General features: G+C 40.8%; 1 protein-coding gene across 1 annotated transcript in view; it reads right to left on the bottom strand.

Moving 5' to 3' along the window:
• Window positions 1-15,285, bottom strand: part of LOC311607282 (histo-blood group ABO system transferase 2-like) — a gene marked incomplete at its 5' end in the record, with an annotated part of 57,301 nt that overhangs the window by 21,379 nt on the left and 20,637 nt on the right. The window lies entirely within an intron of this gene.

Here is a 15,285-nt window from a genome sequence, read left to right on the forward strand (position 1 = left end):
ATGTGCAAAGAAACTCTAGAAGTAAAAGTTCCAGGCTTCAAAATAACCATCACAATAACCTGGAAGGAAATATTACTCATAGGAGAGAACAAGGAGCTTCTGGCCATGATAGTACCAAGGTGCCAGGACTCCCAGGGCACAGTAGCCATTGTGGGAAAGGAAAACATTGTTCTAGGGATTGTCAATCTAAAAGAGAAATGCAAAGTAATATCTTGCTGACAGGAAATTGGGGAAGTGGCCCATCAGCTCAGGAGCTCACCAACAACACAAGCCAGCACTCCCTGGACAGTCCAGAAGTAATGGACTTGCAGGAAAATGAGGATTAGGTATCAATGACCTAATGCATGTTACTGAAGGCAGCTCAGCCTGGGTCTGGCCTAAGGATATGTTTCTTACACTATCTCCACAGGTTGAATAAGTACTGGTGTTTCCAGTGCTTTGCCTTCATGCACTGTACACGAGAGGAGCACGGATTTTCTCGGACCAGAGCAGCAGTGGCGGTGGTGGTGGTGGCAGCGGTGGTGGTGCGGCTGAGGTTTGCAGCTCAGAGCCCTCTGGTGGAGGCAATTGGTGTGGTGGCTGGTGGGAGTTGTTGTGGGAGAGGGGACTCTGGGCAGGATTTGGGCCATATCATGCAGTTTGGGCTCCATGACCCAAGCTGAGCTTGATACGCAGCTCGTGCCCTGAGACCCAAACTGAACTCGGCACGCAGGTCGGCCCCTGAGACCCATGCTCAGCTCAGTGCTCAGTTCTGCTCCTGAGACGCTCAATGAGTTCAGCGTGCAGTTTCAACCCTGAGTCCCTAGCTGGACTTGGCAGGCAGGTTGGGCCCAGAGACTCTAGCTGAGCTTTGCACACAGTTGTAGCCCTGAGACACTGCCTGGACTCTGTGCGCAGTTTGGGCCAGGAGTCCCTGGCTGAGCTCAGTGTGCAGTTTCGCCCCTGAAACTCTGGCTGGACTCGACGTGCAGTTTGGATCCAGAATCCCTGGCTGAGCTTGGTAGGTAGTTTGATCCCCGAGACTATAACTGACCATGGCGCATGCTTTAGGCCCAAAGTCCCTAGCTGAGCTTGGCACGCAGTCCCAGTCCAGAAACTCTGGCTGGGCTCTCCGTGCAGTTTGGGCCCAGAGTCTCTAGCTGAGCTCACTGCGCAGATTGGGCCCAGAGTCCCTAACTGAGCTCGGCAGATAGTTCAGGCCCTGAGAATCTAGCTGAGCTCAATGCATGGTTCAGGCCCAGAGTCCCTGGTTGGACTTGGCAGGCAGTTTGGGCCCTGAGACTCTAGCTGAACTTGGCATGGTCCCAGCACTGAGACTTTGGCTGGACTTGGCGGACAATTTGGGCCCAGAGATTCTAGCTGAGCTTGGCAGGTGGTTTGGCCCCAGAGAACCTAGCTGAGTTCGGAGCATGGTTTGGGCCTGGAGTCCCTGGCTGGACTTGGTAGGCAGTCACACCCTGAGACTCTGACTGGACTCAGCAAGCTCAGTGTGCGGTTTGGGCCCAAGTCCCTGGTTGGACTCAGCACTAACTGGACTAAGTGTGTGGATTAGGCCCCGAGACCCATTTGGGTCCAGAGACATGAACTGGACTCAGTGTGTGGATGGTTTCGGTCCTTTGACACTAACCTGGTTGCTGCAAGCGGTCTGGGTCTTGAAATGCTACCAGGAACCACAGACCAGTGGAGCATCAAAGCTCCAGGACTAAGGAATTCCCAGGGAGACAGGGTAAAATCAAAGAAGGTGACATCATAATTCTGAACATCTATGCTCCCAATACAAGTGCACCCACATTTGTAAAAGATCTGTTAATGAAGCTTAAACAACACATCGATCCCAACAGAATAATAGTGGGAGACTTAAACAACCCACTCTCAATGAAGGATAGGTCATTGAAACAGACACTAAGCTGAGAAATAACATCGTTAACCAATGCCATGAATCAAATGGATCTAACAGATATCTATAAAACCTTTCACCCAAACAAGAAGGAATATGCCTTCTTCTCTGTACCCCATGGAACCTTCTCCAAAATTGATCACATCGTAAGTCAAAAAGCAAGCCTCAACAGATACAAGAGGATTGAAATAATACCTTGTATCCTATCAGATCACCATGCCCTTAGGCTGCAATTCAACAACAATAGAAATAACAAAAAGCCTACACGTATGTGGAAACTAAACAACTCTCTGCTAAATGACACCTGGGTCAGGGAAGAAATAAAGAAAGAAATCAAGGAGTTTCTGAAATTCAATGAAAATGAAGGAACAACATACACAAATTTGTGGGATACATTAAAAGCAGTGCTAAGGGGAAAATTCATAGCACTAAGTGCCTTTAAAAAGAAATTGGAAACGTCGCACATAAGCAACTTAACGACACAGCTAGAAGTACTAGAAAAAAAGAAGCAAAAACACCCAAGAAGAGTAGAAGTCTGGAAATAATCAAACTCAGGGCTGCAATTAATAAATTAGAAACTAAGAAAATAGTCCAAAGAATCAACAAAACCAAGAGCTGGTTCTTTGAGAAAATCAACAAGATAAATAAGCCATTAGCCAAACTAACTAAAAGGCAGAGAGAGCATATCCAAATCAACAAAATCAGAAATGAAAAGGGAGACATAACAACAGACACAAGAAATATAAACAATCATAAGATCCTACTTTGAAGGCATATATGCTACAAAATTGGAAAATCTAAGGGAAATGGATTATTTTCTTGATCAATTTCACTGGCCAAAATTGAGTGAAGAACAGATAAACAAGCTAAATAGTCCCATTTCCCCTACAGAAATAGAAGCAATCATTGATAGTCTCCCAACTAAAAAAAAAAAGCCCAGGGCCATATGGTTGCAGTGCAGAATTCTACCACACCTTCAAGGATGTGCTAATACTGATACTCTTCAAGCTACTCCAAAAGATAGAAATGGATGGAATATTACCAAATTCATTCTATGAGGCCATAGTCACATTGATACCTAAACCTCACAAAGACCCAACAAAGAAAGAGAATTACAGACCAATTTCTCTTATGAACATTGATGCAAAAATACTCAGTAAAATACTTGCAAAACGAATACAAGAACACATCAAAGATATCATTCACCATGACCAGGTGGGCTTCATTCCAGGCATGCAGGAATGGTTTAATATATGGAAATCCCTTAGTGTAATTCACCATATAAACAAACTGAAAATAAAAAACCACATGATCATCTCCTTAGATGCAAAGAAAGCATTTGATAAAATCCAAAAACCACGCATGTTTAAAGTTTTGTAGAGATCAGGGATACAAGGCACCTTCCTCAACATAATAAAGGCTATATACAGCAAACCAATAGCCAAAATCAAAGTAAATGGTGAGATACTCAAGGAAATTCCTCTAAAATTGGGAACAAGGCAAGGCTGCCCACTCTCTCCATATCTCTTCAATATAGTACTCGAAGTTCTAGCCAAAGCAATAAGACAACAAAAGGAGATCAAGGGTACCAAAATGGGAAAGGAGGAAGTCAAATTATCCCTATTTGCAGATGATATGATAGTGTACATAAGTGATCCCCAAATTCCACCAGAGAATTACTACAGCTGATAAACACCTTCAGCAAACTGACTGGATACAAAATTAACACAAAAAAATCTGTAGCCTTCCTATACACAAATGACAAGCTTGTAGAGGAAGAAATTAGGAAAACCACACCCTCCATATTAGCCACAAGCAACATAAAATATTTAGGAATTACTCTAACTAAGCAAAAGAAGGACTTGTTTGAAAACAATTTCAAAACTCTGAAGAAAGAGATTTAAGATGACATGAGAAGATGAAATGATCTTCCTTGCTCATGGATCGGGAAAATTAACATAGTAAAAATGGCCATCTTACCAAAAGCAATCTACAGATTCAATGCAATCCCTATCAAAATACCTACACAATTTTTTAAGATATTGAAAGGTCAATTCTGAACTTCATATGGAAAAACAAAAAAACCCAGAATAGCTAAAACAATCTTGTACAATAAAAGATCCTCCGGAGGAATCTCCATACCTGATCTCAAGCTGTACTATAAAGCAACAGTAATTAAACCAGCATGGTACTGCCACAGCAACAGGCTGGCTGATCAGTGGAATCTAATCGAAGACCCAGATATGAATCCACATACACATGCTCACTTGATTTTTGACAAAGAAGCCAAATCCATTCAATGGAAAAATGATAGCATCTTCAACAAATGGTGCTGGTCTAACTGGATGTCTATGTATGAAAAAAATGCAACTGGACCCATATTTGTCACCATGCACAAAACTCAAATCCAAGTGGATCAAGACCTCAACTTAAAACCAGAGACACTAAGTCAGTTAGAAGAAAAAGTGGGGAAGAGCCTGGAACACATTGGCACAGGAGACAACTTCCTGAACAGAACACCAACAGCTCGGGCCTTCTGGTCAACAATTAATAAATGGGACCTCATGAGGCTGGGAAGCTTCTGTAAGGCAGGAGACACTATCAACAGAACAAAGTGACAGCCTACAGACTGAAAAAGATCTTCACCAACCCCACATCTGACAAAGGTCTAATATCCAAAATATATAAAGAACTCAAGAAATTAAACACCACCAAACCAAATAATCCAACTAAGAAATGAGACTCAGAACTAAACAGAGAATTCTCAACAGAGGAATATCAAATGGCTGAGAAACACTTAAAGAAATGCTCAACATCTTTAGTCATCAGAGAAATGAAAATTTAAAAAAAACCTCTGAGATTCCATCTTACACCCATCAAAATGGCTAAGATCATAAGTTCAAGTGACACCACATGCTGGCAAGGATGTGGAGAGAGAGGAACACTCCTTCTTTGCTGGTAGAAATGCAAACTAATACAGCCAGTTTGGAAGTCTATCTGGTGCTATCTTAGAAAACTAGGAATAGGGCTTCCTCAAGACCCAGCTCTTCAACTCCTTGGAATATACCCAGAAGATGCTCCAGCACACAACAAGAAAATTTGCTCAACCATGTTCATAGCTGCCTTATTCACAATAGCTAGATCATGGAAACAGCCTAAGTGTCCCTCAGTAGAAGAATGGATAAAGAAACTGGTACATTTACACTATGGAATACTACTCAGCTATTAAAAACAAGGAATTCCTGAAATTTGTGAACAAATGGATTGAACTAGAACTCATCATAAGGAGTGAGCTAACCCAGAAGCAGAAAGAGTCAAATGGTATATACTCACTTATATCTGCATATTAGCCCAAGGGGCATGTCCCATGAAAGTCTTCACTTATGAGGAAACTGGGACAGAGGGGAGGACATCCTATTGGGACTCTAGATGATAGAAGCATGGGAGAATGGCAATGTAGAAGGATCCAGAGGGTCCTATAAACCTACAAGAAGAACATTATTATAGGCAGATTTGGGCCCAGGGGTCCTGCACAAACTATGGCACCAGCCGAGGACAATACAGGCAGTAAACTTCAAACCATTCCCAGATCTAGCCAATGGACAGGACATTCTCCACAATTGAGTGGAGAGTGGGGTCTGAGTTTCACACGTACTCTGGTGCCTCATATTTGACCACGTCCCCTGGTTGGGGAGACCTGGTGGCACTCAGAGGAAGGATAGCAGGATACCAAGAAGAGACTTGATACCCAATGAGCATATACAGGGGAAGGAAATCCCCCTCAGTCACCGTCATAGGGGAGGGGAGTAAGGGGAAAACGGGAGGGATGGAGGAATGGGAGGTTACAAGGGATGAGATAACCATTGGGATGTAACAAGAATAAATAATTTTTTAAAAAAAGAAAAAAGAAAGAAAATCAGAAAAAAAGAGTTAAAAACACTATTGTAGGTTGATAAAGGTAATTTTTAACAAGGAAATTTTCCAATTTGTGGAATACAGATTTTTTAAGTAAGACCTAATAATTCTTTGGATTTCCTTAGTGTCTTTTATTATGTCTCTCTTTTCATTTCTGATTTTGTTAATTTAAATATTCCCTCCATCATTAGCTAGTTTGGCTAAGGGTTTGTCCATCTTGTTGATTTTTCTCAAAGAACCAATTCTTGTTTTGTTGATTCTTTGTATTGTTCTCTTTGATTCTATATTATTGATTTCAGCCCTGAATTTGATATTTCCTGCAGTCTACTTCTCTTGAATGTGTTTGCTTCTTATTGTTCTAGAGCTTTCATGTGTGCTATTCTTAGTATGAAATCTTTCCCGTTTCTTTATGAAGGCACTTAGTGCTTTGAACATCTGTTTTAGCATTGTTTTCATTGAGTCCCATAAGTTTCAGTATGTTGTTCCTTTATTTTCATTGAATTCTACAAAGTCTTTAATTTCTTTACTTCTTCCTTGACCCAGTGATCATTTAGTAGGGAGTTGTTCAGTTTCCAAGGGTTTGTGGCTTTGTGTTGTTTCTGTTCTGAAGTTCAGCATTAATACATACTGGTCTGATACAGGGAGTTATTTTAATTTTCTTCTATGTGTGGAGTCTTGCTTTGTGACTGAGTACCCAGTCAGTTTTGGAGAAGGTTCCATGAGGTGCAGTTTACTGTTGTTGGGTGTGCTTTCAGGCAAGTTGAAGGCCATAGGCATTGTGGGGAAGGGGCTTACCTAGTATGCCTGGTGCATGCAGGTCTCTTGGAAAATAATGCAGAGTTATTGGATAGGAAATGGATCACAGGATATGAGTGCAGTTTAATGCAGTTTGGTACAATTTCAAGGGGGTGGCAGACAAGGGCTTTGGAGTAGGGGCTTACCTGGTATTCCTGATGATGGCAAGCCTCTAGAGAAACCATCAGAGTAGTGGTGTGAGAAATGTATCAGAGTATGAGGTGAAATTTACTGTTATTGGTTGTGCTTTCTGGCAAATTGATGAGGCAAGGTTTGGAGGAGAAGGGGTTTACTTGGTGTCCCTTATTCTTAATATTCTTAGGTTTGGTCTTTTTGTACTTTCCAAGTTTCCATGCATGTTACATTTTAGAAACATTCTACATTTAACATTACTTTGACTGGTGTATCAATTTCTTTCTTTGTATCTTCTACATCTGAGTTTTTGTCTTTCATGTCTTGTATTCTGTTGGTGATGCTCATGTCTGTAATTCCTGTTCACCTACATAGATTTTTCATCTCAAGGATTCCCTTAGGTTGTGTTTTGTTTATTGATTCTATTTCCTTCTTGAGTCTTCAAAGTTTTATTCATTTCTTTGGTTGGTTTGTTTGTATTTTTCTGGATTAAAGGGACTTTTTTTCTATTTCTATTTAAGTATCTCTATCATCTTCATAAGACTGGATTTAAGGTCATTTTCTTCTGGTTGGACTATGATGCAATATCCAGTATTTGTTGTAGTAGGACAGCTGGGCTCCAGTGGTGCTATATCCCCTGGCTGCCCTGCTGATGTTCTTACACTGGCCTCTAGTCACATGGGTTTGTGGTTTATTATCAGCTTGAGTGCTGGTTTTTAACTTTATCTTTGTTGATGGGAGTTTCAGGGGAAGGTTCCCTTGATTTTTTGCTCTGGTCTTATGGTTTGAGCAGAGTGGGCTTCTAGTGACCAACAAGTGATAAATATAGACCTTGCAGCAGGTGACTGTGCCTGCAGGGACCCTGGGATGTTTCTGTGCATTTGCTGCATGGCCTGAGACCAGATCTGCCCATTTTGAGTACAATTTGCACCCCACTCACCTGGGTATCAACAGCACTGGCGTTTTGTATTTCTGTCAGTTCTTCGGCTGCTTCACAGGCGCTGCTGTCATTATGATCAAACAAGGTGTGCATTCTGCATCTTGCATCCCAAGAAGTTATATTTTTGAGATATAAATTTTGGAGCCCCATGAAATAGAATTGTGCAAACATGACGTGTTGGTTAGTTCTCAGTAGAAAACAAGAAGTCAGTCATTCCCCTGTGATCCTGAGTGGCTACTCATTCCAGCCCCAGTACTGTCATGGTTTGCTCTCGCACTCCGGGATCCGATACACAGCTCTGATTTTACCAGAATAAGACACACTTCTCTGGAGCACCACAACTTAGTCAATGCGCGTGGTGCTTACTAATACAGGTACATACACAGATGTACTTCTATCTACCTCACAGTCACCCTGTCCCATACACAAGCCACCCTGACCCAGCCTCCAAAGCCTCACTAGGCTGCATTGCACAAGGAGCCACACATTTCCCTGAGATCACTGTGAGGCTGGCCCCTTAGTACCATAACTAAACTGAGAAACATGAAAATGAACATAGTGGGCCACAAAGCAAACCTCAACAGATAAAAGAAAATTGACATAACTTCTTGTATCCTGACAAACCACCATAGATGAAACCAATACTCCTCAAACAATTCCATAAAGCAAAAGCAGAAGGATCATTCCAAACTCATTCTATGAGGCCACAGTCACCGTAATACCTAAACCACACACAGATTCAACAAAGAAGAGGAACTTCAGACCAATCTGTCTTAGGAACATCGATGCAAAAGTACTTGTTAAAATACTTGCAAATCAAAACCATGGACACATCAAAGATATTATCTACCATGATCAAGGCCCCACCCCAAGTGCAGGGATAATTCATTATTTTAAATAACATCAATATAATCTACCTTATAAACAAACTGAAAGAAAGAATGCACATGATCATCGGACAAGATGAAGAAAAATCCTCCAACATAACCCAACACCCCTTCAAGTTTAAAGTCTTGGAGAGACCATGGATACAAGGCACATACCTAAACACAGTAAAGGCACTATATAGCAAGGCAATAGCCAACCTCACATTAAATGGAGAGAAACTTAAAGCATTTCCACTAAAATCAGGAGCAAGGCAAAGAGCAATAAGACAACTAAAGGAGATCAAGAGGATACAAATTGGAAAGGAAGAATTCAAAATATCATTATTTGAAGAGAATATGATAGTATACTTACATGACCCCCAAAATTCTACCTGGTAACACTTACAGCTGAGAAAAAACTTCAGCAAAGAGGCTGGAAACAAATTTAACTGAAAAAAATCAGTAGCCTTCATGTATACAAATGGCAAACAGGATGAGACAGAAATGAGGGAAACAACACCTTTCACAGTAGTCAAATAATGTAGTCACTGCACTCTAGGTCCATGACCTTGATCCCTGGAAGCCATCGGTGGCCACCTGAGAAAGACAGGTGAAACACCCATGGACCACAGTTCCTATCCTGCCCTGCCCTCCCAGAAAACCTAGCAGCAGAGAGTTCTACCCCACCCACTATGCATACCACTCTAGATCCACTGCCTTGGCCCCTGGGGGCAATTGGCAGACACCTGAAAATACAGAGACAACCAAGCTGTAGGGCAAACATAGTGGCAGTGAACTTCATCAGACCCACTCCACCCTCCATCTACTGGAACTCACACCTACATTCATTACCAGAAGCCAGCAACTCCAAGGGGCCAATACCAGAGACAACCAGATGGCTAAAGGCCAATGCAAAAGCACAATGAACAAGAACCTAGTAATAGCAGAACCTAAGTATTATACTACAACAAGCCCAGGATATCTTCACACAGCAGAGGAACAATGAAATGGTCCTAAATCTCATTTCATGAATATTTGAGAGTCCTTTAAATTTGTATATTGATGCAAAATAAGTTTAAGTTGTACTATAGAGCAACAGTAACAAAAATGGCATGGTACTGGCATAGAAATAGGTGAGTTGACCAATAGAATCGAACTGAAGACCCAGAAATAAATCTACATACCTGTGGTCATTTGATTGTTGACAAAGAAGCCCTAAAGATACAATTGAAAAAAAGACAGAATCTTCATCAAATGGTGCTGGTTCAACTGGATGTCTACTTGTTTAAAAATGCAAATATATCAATAATTACCACTCTGTACAAAACTAACTTCCAAGTGGATTAAAGACCTCAACATAAAAACCAGACACACTAAATCTGTTAGAAGAAAAAGTGGGGGAAAGCCTAGAACTCATTGGCACAGGACACAACTTTGTGAACAGAATGCCAACATCTCAGGCTTTAAGTTCAACAAATAATAAATGGGACCTCATGATACTGAAAAGCTTCTGTAAGGCAAAAAAACACTGTCAACAGAACAAAGACACAGCCTAAAAATTAGGAAAAGATCTTTGTCAACCCTACGTCCAACAAAAGGCTTATATCTAAAATACATAAAGAACTCAAGAAAATAAACACCACCAAGCCAAATAATCCAATTGAAAAAATGGGGGACAGGATTAAACAAAGAATTCTCAATGGAGGAATATCAAATGGCTAAGAAACACTTAAAAATGCTCAACATTTCTAGTCATAAGGTAAACGCAAATAAAAACAACTTTGAGATTCCATCTTACACCTATACGAATGATAAAGATCAATAACTCGAGTGACACCACATGCTGGTGAGGATGTGGAGAAAAGGAAACACTCCTCCATTGCTGATGGGAGTACAAACTTGTACAACTACCTTAGAAATCAATCTGGTGCTTTCTCAGAAAAATGGAAATAGTTCTATCCCAGGATACAGCCATACCACTCCTGGGCATATATCCTAAAGATGTTCCACCATACAAGGACATTTGCTCAACTATGTTTGTAGCAGCCTTATTCATAATAACCAGAATCTCGAAACAACCTAGATGTTCCTCAGATGAAGAATGGATAAAGAAACTGTGGTACAGCTACACAATGGACTACTACTCAGCTATTAAAAACAAGGAAACCTTGAAATTTGCAGGCAAATGGATGGACTAAGAAATGATCATCCTAAGTGAGATCACACAAATATAAAAAGACATGCATGGTATATACTCACTTATAAGTGGATTTTAGCCCAACATAAATGTTCTCTAAGAGACTCCACCTAGTGGAAGATCTGGAAAGATACTGATTCTTGTAGCTAGATGCTGGGCAGAGTGCTGAGAGTCATAGGTAAGTGTTGGGGAATGGAAGGTCCAGGAAGGAGTAGGAGCCCCACAAAGAGACCATCAAAGTCACAAGGGGGTCTCCACAAACTGATGCTCCAGTCAAGGACAATGCATGCAAATAACCAAGACCCTCTTTTTAGATGTAGTCAATATACTGGATTCTCCACATGGGTGGAAAGGAGGGACTGCTGCTGAACCTCTGACATGCACTCAGAGGCCCACTACTTGGCCATTGTTACTTTGCAAGATGACCTAGTGGGCACACAGTGGAAGGGGTGCAGACTACTCTGAGGATAGGCTGTTCCCAGGGGTCTAGGGGAGGGGAATAAGTAGAAGAGGGAGGGAGTGTTTCAAGAAGATAAGAGAGATAGAATAACAATCATGAGGTAAAATGAATAAATTATAATAAATTAAATATACACTTTAAAAATTTGGACAGAGATGAGGGTTGCTTCAGAGACTGATGCACCTACCAAGGACCATGCATGGTGAGGACCATGACACTCAGCTCAGTTGTAGTACATAGGCAGCACAGTCTCCCTATTATAATTAAACACTAAAGATGTTTGTGGCATGAATTCTACTTTTCAGGCCACACCCTATGGTTCTCACAATTTGGGGAGTAGGGACTACTTCTGACATGGACTTTGGTACCCCAATATGGATCACTTCCACTGGGTTGGGTGGACTTTCCAGAACACAGAGGAAGAGGATATAAGTAGTTCAGGTAAGACTTCATGAACTTAAATCACACATTAGGGGAGGAGGGGCAACCTTTCTGGGGGCAAGTGGATGGAAGGAAAGGAGATAAGGGAGAAAAGGAGAGGGTATGAGGGTGAGAGAGTGGGATCAGGAGGTGATGAGGGAGGGGACTACATTGAGATGTTTAAAAAAACTGCAGAACAAGCAGGTAACTTATATTCCTAATCCCACTACATGGGAATAGCTCTGAGACTGGCTGAGACATGAATGTGTGGTCAATGCTTCTTATTGGTTACAGAATACATGTGACTTATGACTAGATGCCATTCTTCATATGGCATGAATGAAGATTTACAGATGTCTTTCTCCTGCTCATGCAAAGAGCAGAGAATTAGCCTTAGTTGTTGTGTGCACCTTGCACACCTCATATTCTTATAATTTTAGCATGGTCTACTGCTTGTGACAAAGTATATGTTTTCAGAACAGAAGAACAGGACTTTGACACTGGACCAGACCTGACAGGATTCATTCCTCTCAGCATGCTTGATGCTGACATCTTACATCCTTCATGTTCCAGCACCAAGGCCTTTAGTTGCTGTGCTCCATCAGAATGGGACAGCTCCCAAGACAGCTTGGAAGAGAGCTTCTGGTCCCAATTAGTACAGCATTTCAGACTGTCACACACAAGACTTTTATTAAGTCTTGAAGTCCTCAGCATTTAGAAACTGGACCACAAATGATATTCTTATCTTGTTTAACAGTCTTCCCCAATTTTATTTGGGCCTCTACAAAGGTATTATTCATCCCAAATCATTCAGAAGAAACCCAAAGAGAATTACATCTCATTTCCCTTAAGGGGTTTGGGTAGGCTTTTGGTTGCTTTCTTGGGTTATAGATTTTTATTTTCATTGGGAATTGGTTATAAGTTACTATTGGTCTTATCCAGAGGAAAAACAATATTGGACTCAGGGATGTCTCTCTTTTCCTTTATCTTTTCTTCTCAGGCTTCAAGATAGGAGCTTAAAATTTATAAGGGATATAGAAATATATAGGAATGATAGGGCAAAAAGTAAATTATTGAGCTGACTCATCAACTTAAGACCTTAACTCTGCTCACAAGGCTATTTTTAATTCATTGGTATAGAAATTTGAATATTGATGTAAAATAAATTTAAAACATTGTTACAGAATTCAAATTTATGATTATTCTTCACATACATTATATATATTCTAATTTGAGGTATTGTACCCATACAGCTCAAGTAGAATACAAAGTTTACCTCCAATACTTTGAAAATCCTACTGCAGGCTCTTTAGGATAAGTAAGTTAGACAAGTTAATTGTTAACTGATCAAATTGTGGCCATTTCAATTACTAGTCTATTTATATCACAAGAATATGCATCCTAGATGTAACAGATACGTATGATTCTACCAACAGATTAGGTAAAATACTCAGAGAAGGTCTTCAAAAAACCTCAGAATCCTACAGAATATGGCATTTAAAGATGTTTATATTGCTTTAATGATTCTTTGACAACAAGACAGGTTAACTCCTGGCAACACCCTTCCTACCAAAAGGATGATGATGAAATATGGCAAGCAAGCCACTGGGGAAAATGGCCTTGTTTTGATCACTGACAGAATCCTGACTAAATCTTAGCAAGTTCAGATGTAGGCAGAGTTGATGGTCAAACTCTGCCAAGACAGAGAAAGCATGTTCTCAATAGTTCCTGCCTCACATATACGTCTGTCAGATATACTGGGCCAGAAGGCAGTAGATGATAATCCAATGTTTTAGAGAGTTATGAGTGACTCTCCAGGCAACAAACTGTCTCTGTCATTTTTTTGAAGCTGCTAACCTGCACTCCCTATTTACTCAGGAATTAATTTTACTCCTTCTCAAGTCTCTGATGGGGCTAAAGACCAAATAATTTAGTTTCACAATTAAGCTTAGTTGTTTAGGGGTTAATATGTTTTTAGGTTTAGATAGATGTTTTAACTTGATAGTAATGAGAAATGATAGATATTGAGTTACACTCAAAATTTTAGACTCAGTGAGATAGGAAAATATTTTCTTCAAGGTTGCCAAATACAAAGAGCTAAAACACTTGAATCTAATATGAATGTATTTCCTGATTGTTCTGTGGTTCTTTTTACTGTATGAAGTTTATTTTATATATGTGTAATAATATAAATGTATATGTAAAAATTTTTAAAAGACATTTGGTGGTTAATACAATGAAAAGAATTTAGAAAATCCATAGTACTTAGGATTTTTTATTTTAAATTTTTATTTAGTTTCCCTTCTGTGAAATGTTAATGATATTAGTTTATGAAATTAATTAAAAATTAAAATGCAAAATACAAAGACTGCATGTCAATCAAGTGTTCTTGCATCCCTAGCCCATGTGAATCAGACACATTCATCCTCAAACACCTTCCCCATGCCCAAGTTTTATAAATCCCTGGTTCATGAAAATAAATGTAGGCTAGCTTGCTATGTCATGCTCACTCAATTCCTTCATGATGCCTATCCCAGACTCCTTTTATTCTGGGGAGGAATCAACACTGGGTTTCTGGGCCTTGGACTGCCAGTTAAGGCAGCCAGGGAGAGCTGATGAAGCTGTCATGGCAGCTGTGAAGCCCGGTCCATTGTAGCAGCTAGCTCAGGGAAGCGCCTGCTGGGCCTGCCTTCCCTCTGACCAGTTTCTGGAGTCAACCTACATCTCTAAGAGCTGTAACACTTTCTGTATCATCACCAGCTTGTGGAACTCCTAAGTCTCCACTACCATTTGATACCAGCAATTTCATTTGAAAAGAGATAAACTGTAATACTCCATGGAAAACTGTTTCCCACACCCTGGCCTATCATATGGGCCTCAGCCTAAGATGCTCTAGGCATTCCTGTGAGAAACAGAACCATTGATGTTGATGTTCATCCATTGTCATCAGGAAGTAGGCAGCACCTGGACCAGCCCACTGGACTCAGAAGCCATGCCACCCACCAGATGCTGAATGACCACAGGAGTATCCAGGGCTTGGCAAACAGCACATAAATGAGATGTCTGGAGATTTGGGCCCAGGGGTTCGGCTCAAACTATGGCACCAAGCAAGGACAATATGTGCAGTAAACATCAAACCCTTTCCCAGATCTAGCCAATGGACAGGACATTCTCCACAGTTGGGTGAAGAGTGGGGACTGACTTTCACATGAACTCTGGTGCCCCATATTTGACTATGTCCCCTTGATGGGAAGGCCTGGTGGCACTCAGGGGAAGGATAGTAGGCTACCAAGAAGAAACTTGATACTCTATGATCATATACAGGGGAGAAGGTCCCCCTCAGTCACAGACATAGGGGAGGGGAACAGGGTGATAGCAGGAAGGAAGGAGGAATGGGAGGATACAAGGGAAGGGATAACAATTGAGATGTAATATGAATGAATTAATAAATAAAAAGTAAAAAGAATAAAGTTAAGATAAAAATAAATAAATGAAAATAATGAGATCTCAAGATGCTAATGGAATATTGGTGGTTGGTACCTTGTTCTCCTATGATAGAGGGAAACGTTCTCACCAGGTGTGGTAACAGGCAGAGGGGGCAGATTTCTTTGAATCCTGGCCCCTCTAGGTTCTAATACCAAATTCCATGCCAGCCAGAAAGAC

This window comes from Acomys minous, assembly GCF_964271855.1.
Source record: "Acomys minous genome assembly, chromosome: 10".
In the NCBI taxonomy this organism is placed as follows: domain Eukaryota; kingdom Metazoa; phylum Chordata; class Mammalia; order Rodentia; family Muridae; genus Acomys; species Acomys minous.